Source organism: Etheostoma cragini, chromosome 7, assembly GCF_013103735.1.
Source record: "Etheostoma cragini isolate CJK2018 chromosome 7, CSU_Ecrag_1.0, whole genome shotgun sequence".
NCBI lineage: Eukaryota > Metazoa > Chordata > Actinopteri > Perciformes > Percidae > Etheostoma > Etheostoma cragini.
The window spans coordinates 17,581,271-17,589,808 of record NC_048413.1 but is presented as its reverse complement, the minus strand read 5'-3'; the positions used below and the strand labels follow the sequence as shown (position 1 = coordinate 17,589,808).

General features: G+C 38.1%; 1 long non-coding RNA gene across 1 annotated transcript in view; it reads right to left on the bottom strand.

Annotated features, from left to right (window-relative positions):
- Positions 1-8,538, bottom strand: part of LOC117947148 — a 27,629-nt gene that overhangs the window by 2,911 nt on the left and 16,180 nt on the right. The window contains exon 2 of the long non-coding RNA XR_004657175.1: positions 1,261-1,267. This is a non-coding gene — a long non-coding RNA (uncharacterized LOC117947148). The remainder of the gene's footprint in view (positions 1-1,260; positions 1,268-8,538) is intronic.

The following is an 8,538-nucleotide window of genomic DNA, read 5'->3' as shown; positions in this document are numbered from 1 at the left end:
TCCCCTGCTGGAGCTGCTGCCCCCGCGACCCGATACCGGATAAGCGGTCGAAGATGGATGGATGGATGGATGGATTGTTGATACTCTCTGTGTAGTCAAATGACTAAATCACTCAGTGAAGGATGCTCTCTTTCTCCTCTAAATTCCTGTGTAAAAATAGACTTTTGTTGACAAGCGGTTTTAGTTGGTCATTTCCAGGCATACTTTGACAATAAAGGTAACTTTATGCCTTTATAAATGTTATTCCGGCAAGGCCCTTTAATACACTGGTGCTTTGATTAGTTAGTCAAGGACCCCTTAGCTGAAAGACAGACGGAGCAGAGAACCCTTGCATGTATTGCATAGAATTGATCATGTTAAACTGGGCCAGATGGATAAAAATGGATGGATGGATGAATGTTCATATACAATTTATACATCATGTTTTATTTTACAGATATGTGGAAGGCACATTGAGTCCTTAAGTTTAACTGGCTACTATGTTGGCTACCTTAGCTTACTTTGTAAGGATATTATCAATGTGGTGTGAATTAAATGTTAGTTATTTGCCAAATATGCCGATTTATTCTCAGAAAAATTAACATTTTTATTAACAGATTAGGAAAACTAGGGGGTCACAGACTCCTGTGGAAGATCTCTGTACTAGAACTCTAAAAAGTGTACTTACATCCATACTTATAGACCATAGATAATAGCTCTTCACTCTCAAGTTGTCCGTGCCATGCTACATTCCCACAAGGTCCAAACCTGATTGTAAGGCAATAGAGAAGAAGATACATTCCAATTACCTCTCGTACCAGCAGTGAACACAGTGTCTTGAACCTTGACATTACCCTTTCAAAGAGAGAGAGAGACTGGAGCATAGCTCGGGGTCACCACATTTTCAACCATTATAAAGCCATTGTGTTTCGCTGACCTGTAATCTTGACCTCAACTTCTGTTTCTCTCTAGCTCAAAGAACTTCACTGCAGATAAGTGCAATCTATTGATTCCTCTCTACATATATGTACACATAGAAGTAATTCTATTGTACATAGAAAAACAAAGTTTTGCCCAAACTGAAAACTCATTCAAACTCTTATTGCTTCAGGTATATAAAGCAACTTCTTACATAAATAATTCCTATTTCAGCACCCAATGCACTATTGTCTTACTGTCTACATATGTCATTATATTGTTGTTTATATACATGTACTGTAAATACACTTGTATTGTATATATATATATATTAAACTGGAGACAAATCCCTTGTGTGTGGACACATTTACTTGGCCAATAAAGCTTATTGCGATTCAAGTGTTGAGTCTGACATCTCATCGTAATTATTTTTTTATCAAAATATACAATCTCAATGGCAGTTCATTGACCTCTGCCCTGGGTTTTTGAACTGCAGAGAAAACAAGAAAAATATATTTCACAGAGGAAAGAGTGTAGAAAATCTAGTTGCCATAGTGATCAACATATATTTTACTGGTGGCAGGTCTTTCCACCTGTGGTATAACAATGCCCCCTAGTGACATATCGCATGGCCTTGCACAGCAGGGAAGCAGCTACACAAACCACGAATAGTATTTTTGCAGCCTTACTCCAGCAAGCTCAGGAAGTTTGAAACAATGTACCAGGCTTTATGTTTTAATGTAGTAAATAATAGGTACGTTTTTAAATCCCTTTGACATTGTTGATGTCATCTGATTTTAGAGAAGCAAACAAAAGCTGACTGATCAATCCAACTGAAAATTCATATTTATGTCAACTTTTGATATTACAGAAGATGATATGTGCACTTTACAGTATCAACAGTGTCAATCTCACGTACAGTGTTCATCTTTTCTAAGGTGCGTTTGAGCATGAAACATAATGTCTACCAGCTGTCCCACAACTGCGTCTCCCAGTGTTTTGTCCTTGGTTGACTGGAAGAGATACTGTGTGTGGCGGGGTGAACTCTAGCTCACTCAGTAAGAGCGTGCGCCCTAATGCTGACTGAGTCCTTTGCAGCGGCCCGTGTTCAAGTCCGACCTGCGGCCCTTTGCTATCTGTCATCCCCCATCTCTCTCCCACCTTTCCACTCTCACTATCAAAGAAAGGGCAAAGCGTATGTGCAGTGTGTATATGTGTAAAGATATGTGTGGATTCCTTCAGTTGATAAAGCAAGAAACATTATTTTGCTGTTGTTGCTGCTGGATCTGTTGTGCATATATTTTAATTGTTTTAGAGCTAAACACTAGAGGGAGCTTCTGAGATCTGATTTCCATGAGATTTCCATACTGCCTTCTGTTAAGTTATTTCATTCCCAATGCAGTTAAGGAAAAAAATGTTTTCATCCAAAATAACTCTTCATTCTTTCAACCTTTTTAAAGGACTGGGGTCTCCCTGGTGGCTTGGTGGTCGAAGACACTCATGCTACATTTTTACCAATGCACCACAGTGATTACACTAACTGACAAGCAAAGCTGGTAGTCAATCATGCATCACTGTGTCTATTTCTTAAAGACTGTTTTTTGGGTCTTTTCCACATTTATTAGACAGGACAGATAGGTGAGAGAGAAGGAAGACATGCAGGAAATCCCCACAGGTCAGACTTGAACCCTGGACCCCTGTGTCAGTGCACAAACCTCCAAGTATACGTGCGCCTGCTTCACCCACTGACCAACCCGGCCATGTACGTCACCTTGTCTGATTTAACACATACTATCTACTACATCACACTTGTGACATCCTTAGTGACCTTCAGATAATTCTTAAGGAAGGTGAATGAAGCTGAATGTAAAAATTAAAAAGTGGAATATGGACCATAAAACCTTTTTCTTTTCAATTTCAATGGGCAGGAAAACATTCAAGGTGGGTTTCTTTAAAAAAACAGTTAATACTTTGTACGAATTTGAAAACAATTTGATTAACTAATTAATTAATCGTGTTGCCTACTTTTAAATGGCAGATTAAAATCAACAAATCAGCAAAGTAAGTGTAAAATATGATTGATGTGTGCTCCTCTCGACAGATATATGGCTGAAATGCAAACTAAATGCACTGGTAAAAATGTTGAATTGAATCATACACCATAGGATGCACAACTATAGAGGTTTCCTCAGCCATTCAACCAAAATTTCAGTGGGATTCTGCACTGCCATTAGCTTCGATGGGTAGTCCCTTTTACTATTGCAAGGCTGTCATTCAGACTGTGAATATTAGCAGTGCTTCAATAATTTTCCATAGTACAAGGCTGAACTACTGCTTTGTAGGAAATCATCCAATTTTAAGTTTCTTTGTGTGTTGAGGACCAGCATGTATGCACCTTGACCTAAAGATGTCAGGAATCTTTCTTTGCAATCACTCCTTTCAGTACAATGTTCAACATCTGCCTGCCCTGCAGAAAACAGATGTTCTTTGCAACATCTGATCTAACCAACCTTACATCTAAGTGTCAGATTAATGAAAGAGTGCCACGATGGAAACAGTGCTGTGGAAATAAGAGAGATGATGGAGCAATGCTCTCTCTGAAGAAGAATGCTTCAGAGAATACAGCACAGTTAACAGAAAAAAGCACAGTTTCTTGTATCAGATGAGAATGCTTATACTTTACATTAGATGTCATTTAACTGACGCTTTCCTCCAAAAAAACTTACAATTGCTATATATTTCAGAGGTTGCACACTGACATATTACAGTGGGAATTGAACCCAGCTCCCCCACACCAAAAGCTTGTGTCAATATCCACTGCACCATCACCACTATGCTGCCTGCATTTTTAATGATGTATTGTGTATAATCGTATTGTGTAGACTACACTGGGAACTTCAAATGCCTTATGAAAAACAATTTTGTTGTACTTGCAATGCATTATCTGATATTTGCTGCCCAACAAAATAACTGCATTGCCATGGGTGCTAAATGCACACGGACCAGTAATAAATGTTGACTGATAAGTGCAATCAAAGCCAGCTGCCTCCATTTATGGACACAAGGCCCATGGGTTTGAGTGTGTGTGAGAACGTGTGCAATGTTAGTGTTGCAGCGGAATACGAGGCGTTACATCATAACCACGTAAAAGTATTACAGGCAGCTCGCTAGACTATTGGTGCCCAAGAGAAAAAGGTAATTGAAATGTTAAATGACTTTAAAACACATACACATTGGGAATATGGGACTTAGGGTTGCAGTTAGGCTTTGTTTGTTTGTGTTGTGATGGGCTCTGCTTTGGATATTTCTGTACCAGTAACATTGTGTGTGTGAGTGAGTGAGTGAGTGAGTGTGTGAGACTGAGGGATAGAGTAAGCCTGGGTAAGAATGTGTGTTTGCATGAGCACTGTCTTTGCTTTATTCCAAATAATGGACGCTTTGACAATAAGTGCAAAGTCAAGGCCTTGTGCCTTATATCTGCAGTTTCTTTAACCCAATGATAAAATCCTTGTAAAATAATAGCTGTGAAGACACACAATTCATTTTCCTATTCTTATAAAAAAAAAAGCTTTAAATAAAAGTTGAAAAAGCACATTGGAAGTAAAAATTGGGTATGTACATAATGAATCTCTATTAACAATGCAAATCATATCATTTCATTTTAGTTTAGCTTTCATTAGGTTACAGTAGTATATATTTTTAATTAATCAATTACAGTTCTAATAACAAGACAGTTTCTATAACAGAACAATGGCAGACCCAAAGCCACGACTCAGACAGGTGATAAAAGGTAAGTACTTTTATTGTCCAAAGAACAATGCAGGCAACAATAGAGCAGGAGCGGGCAGTAATCGTTGTCAAACGGCAGGTAGAAGTTCAGTAACAATCAGGTAGGCAAAAGTACAAAAGGAGCAGGCAAGAATTGTAAACGGGAAACAGGCTTAAGTCCAAAAACGCCAGGGACTACAATCTGGCAGAGATGAAGTGAGAATGGTAAGTATTTAAGTGCTGGGATGAGGGGAAGCTGAAAACAAACAGGTGAATCTAATTAGGGGAGGAGATGATAATCATGTGGGCGGGAAAGTAGACAAGGGCAGGAAGACAAGTGACCGAGGATGTAACCAAACTGTGGATTTCAAAACAAAACAGGAAGTAGATAAACAAACAGAAAACATGAAACATACTACAACAGAAACTTGACAAAACCATGACAGTTTCCTTACAGTGCAACAACAAAGTTTTGTCTTCATACACTTCTATTATAGATTTTCTGTTTCATGTACACATAAGTCAGCATGTTGACCATTAAGGAATCCTTTATGTTAATTAGCATGTTTGAATTATTCATGTGTTCGAAATCCTTAACGCTAAGCTTGGCAAAGGCATCGGGAGACAGATGTGTTCACCCTTAACCAGCTAATGGTCATCCATGAAAACGAGAGCCAAGCAGATCCACCACTGTTCGTAACGGCCTTAATGAAAAAAACATTGCCATTTCACACTATTTCTGCATCATTTATCACCAAAAATGTGCAAGTTAACACTTAAGAAGTGCAGAGCAGTTGCTCGTTACCAGCTGTTTGAGGTTGATTGTGTTTTTGCATTTTCTGAAATGCGCTGATGTGACCGTTTGTGTACTGCGTGTTGTGAATTGGTGTTGGTGTCTAATTGCAACTAAAGCACATCTTTAAAAAAACAGTCACTATAAGTTTGGATTTTAAAAACACACTAACATGCTTGTAGCTTTTACTGTTATTTATTCTAAGTGCAAGGGATCGTTGTGTCATTGACAAGTAGAGAGTAAAAACATTCATTAGGAGGAGACTATCCAGCAGGAGGAAAATCCATACAGTGGTCTGAGTCTTGGACCTCTGAATATCTAAATCCCAATCACTTAGGATAGATCTTAACATTGGAAATTTAAGTGTGTTTATGTGCAGGAGCCCTCTGGAGAGGAAAGGTATGGGAGAACCCATTTTTGTTGACATGCCCATTGTTTGTTCCATTTTACTGCATGGTTCACTTATGTATAAGCCTCTAATGCTTTCAAAATGAAATCAAACACAACTCCCAACTGCCTTCTATTCTCATGAAGGAGGCAAACATTTCTTGTAAAGAGGCATACCACAGAGCCAGGCGACATTTGTTTTGTTAAGCCAGTTGTGAAGCTGGAGAATTTTCCAAACACTTTTTCCTGCTGATAATAGATTTTATTTGCTCCCCCATATATGGGTTTATATGGTTACTAGAACCCTGTGTTTAATTTAAAAAAGCAAAGTGTCTTTGCGATGTATTTGAAATATGTCGGCATGTACCTCAAATAAAATGCATATACATTTATTTGAAACAATTAATATTAATGCATTGATTTGCATTTATTTTGATTATTTATATAAATATTAAAGAGAAGAAAATGGGATCCTGCAGCCAACCGAAGACCATGTGTGATTGTGTAGATTCATGGAACTTCATATAACGGAGAAATTGCCAATCTCATGAGAGGTAGGCTGACCTTGTTGGTTCAATAGCTTTATTGATTGCAGATGTCAGACAACCTACTACTGGGAAGCAAAATTGAACCCTTGTACGCAAACACACACACACACACACACACACACACACACACACACACACACTTACACAGCCAAGATGAGTCAATGGAAAGTTGGTGAAATGAGAGCTAAAATATTTATAGGTAATGCCTATTCAGCTGAGAGTACTCTAGTATCATCCCCCACAACAGTTAAAACATTTATAGCTGCTTAAATAAATGGAACAGACACACATCCTAAACATTGGGATGTCTGGTGAGTGTAAGCTTGCTGTACATGAGGCTCTTCAGTCTCTATGGATACAAATAATTCAATTGTCTAAAGTATGAGATAAATGTGTAGGTCTCCTTCATGTGTCAAATAAAGTACCCTGGAATAAGAGAGCAGGACAGACTTCCTGATATTCGGTCTGAAAATTCACAACACGTAGCAAGTTGTTCCATCAATCTCATCTTCTCAGCCTTTACCACACTTAACACCTGCCTCTTCCCCAACTGAAACGGAAGCATTAAAGTAATTTTGGCAGAATGTATAACCAAATGAGCTGCACTAAAAAATGTTTGCTCAGATTGACACAAGGACGTGGGCACTAATGTCTGCTGCCACCTGCTCCTTTTCCCGATGTTTTCTGCTCAGCAGTGCAAGGCCACAGGCAGCAAGTCTAATTTTGTCTGCACTGTGAGTTCAAGATTTAGGGACCTTTTATCAGGACCGTAAAGGCATCGGGAGATGATGATGTCAGTGCAATATCATCTTGCCAAAAAAAAGGTTGGCCCAGAGGTAAAGATACTTACTATCAACAAACTAATGCAGGAACTCTGTTGAGTTGATTCCTGGCACTGAGGGAGGAATGCTGGGCTGTTAATTGTTGCACATTATCAACTAAAATGTGTCTGTTGTTACTGACTACAAACATTGCTTAAGAGCCTTTGAGAAAGACACTAAACCCCAAATTACTGTAAGGGTGATGTACTGCTGCTAAGAGTAGTGTAAGAGACTGTTTGTCCTCTTTTTGCCTCTTTTAGCTGCCTTATGTTGGCTTGAGCTCTGTAATTTTTTAGATCTTGGGTACAATTAATCTGTCACTCAATTTAGAAATGACTCACAGGTGTGAAGCTGCTTTTTGGTTTCACCAGTCGTCATTGTGTCACAACCACTGTGATATTATATAATTCAAAAGGGACTTCTCAATAAATATATTCCAGACAAAGATATACTGCTCTAACAAAGAGAACTAGTGGTTACAAGTAGACCCTCGTTAACGCTGACCAAAAAACACTTAACAAGACATTTGCTTAATAACACTACAAACCACTGCCTCTAAATGACCATCAAGTTGAATCAACACCTTTGGCAGCCTGGAGCACAACTGTCCATCATAAGCTTCACCAAATTTGACCGTATTTTGTTATTTTTCCCAAATGGATTGATTTAGAGTGGCAACTGTTTAGTATGTCATTTTAATCAATGTATCATTGTTTGACATTTTTACTGCAAACAATATGCCATTGCTGCAGTCAATTACTTAAATTACCTTGATTTTAATAATGCACAGTGCAAATGTGGTAGAGATCAATAGCGTAGCCTCTGTTGCACACAGAGGTATTGTAAGTGTTGGTAAATTATGATCCAGATTGTAACCACATTTTCAATAAACAAAAATAACTAATAGAGGAATGGGTAAAATAAATGTGGACTAATGTACAGTAAGTACCAGTACACAAGCAACAAGGGACAAATGGTGATGCCGGTATCCTCACAATTGTAAACAGCTTCCATTTTCTTGTAATCAATGTCTCAAAGTATTTTCAATATTCATATCAAATAAAATAATTCATGGCAAATGCTACATACAGCACCTTTGCTGTTATTTGTTGGAATTGACAAATATAATATCGGGGTCACATCAAACTTATGAAAAATTAAGGTTTTAATACAAGGTATCTTATATGCGACCCATGCTTATTCAGATGAATGAATAGTTCTTTTAAATCAGATATTACCTATGAGGATCCATATACAGTGGGTACGGAAAGTATTCAGACCCCTTTAAATTTTTCACTCTTTGTTTCATTGCAGCCTTTTTCCA